We start from the raw sequence: 1045 nt of genomic DNA, 5'->3' as shown, positions 1-1045 counted from the left end.
GGTTTTTCTCCTAAAATGTATATTATTATCATTATTGTTATTCAATTCGACAATAATGTCAGCATTTACTCATTTTACACTTTGTTATTACTAGTGTATTATATTTGTGTTTTTTATTCTTATATAACTACAATTTTTTAACATATCTTAACATTAAGACAAACATTTATAAATGGTAGATTTATAATTAACCAAACTTTATAACGCTTAACGTGTAATTAATGGTTTATAAATCATTGTTTGTTAAATGTTAAATAACTATTTTAACTATAAATAACCTTTTATTCACAATAATGATTATAAAGTGCTACTACATTAAGGTGATGAGATATATATATATATATATATATATATATATATATATATATATGCAATACTTTTGTTATGAAACAGGATATTTGTCACTGTGGTATTACGACTTTAACTTAAAAGTCTTTCACCTCAGTTTTTCTTTTATGACTGAGGAGTAATTTTGTCTATTAAACATACAAGAGCTGCACTACAGTCACTCTTACCTTAAAGACTTCCTCTCCTCCACTTTATTCAGTACAGTCCTTGTAAAATTGGTGTAGTACAGCGTGGTTGAGATCTTTCTTTCAACTCTTACCAGGACACGATGTTTTCTAATCCAATAGAGGATAATTCTAGTATACTCAAGTCAACACTTGACAGTAAACACTCCTGAAATCTCTTGTTGCTCTCACACAAACATCACCATAGAGACGCTAACAGGAAGTGCAATCTCATTTTCACAACACATGAGGGAGACAAAGCTCTGAGATAGTATGTTTTCATAAGTCAACTTGTACTGACAGGATGATGAATGATGAATTTTAAACTTATAATTTTAAATTTAGTTAATTAAACTTCAGTTAATAAGTAATTCACTGTTAATAAACAATGAAATACTTACAATGCTTATAAACCAAATATTAAGCAATTGTAAAGGGTTGCAACTAAAATGTTTGTTAAGTTGCAACTGATGTTTATAATACTTATAATACATACTGTGTAGTTCATCTATAAACGGTTGTTTATAAAGCAT

The sequence above is a fragment of the Pagrus pagrus genome, assembly GCF_965226575.1.
Source record: "Pagrus pagrus genome assembly, chromosome: 8".
In the NCBI taxonomy this organism is placed as follows: domain Eukaryota; kingdom Metazoa; phylum Chordata; class Actinopteri; order Spariformes; family Sparidae; genus Pagrus; species Pagrus pagrus.
The sequence above is the reverse complement of the archived record's forward strand: the minus strand, read 5'-3'. Positions refer to the sequence as shown.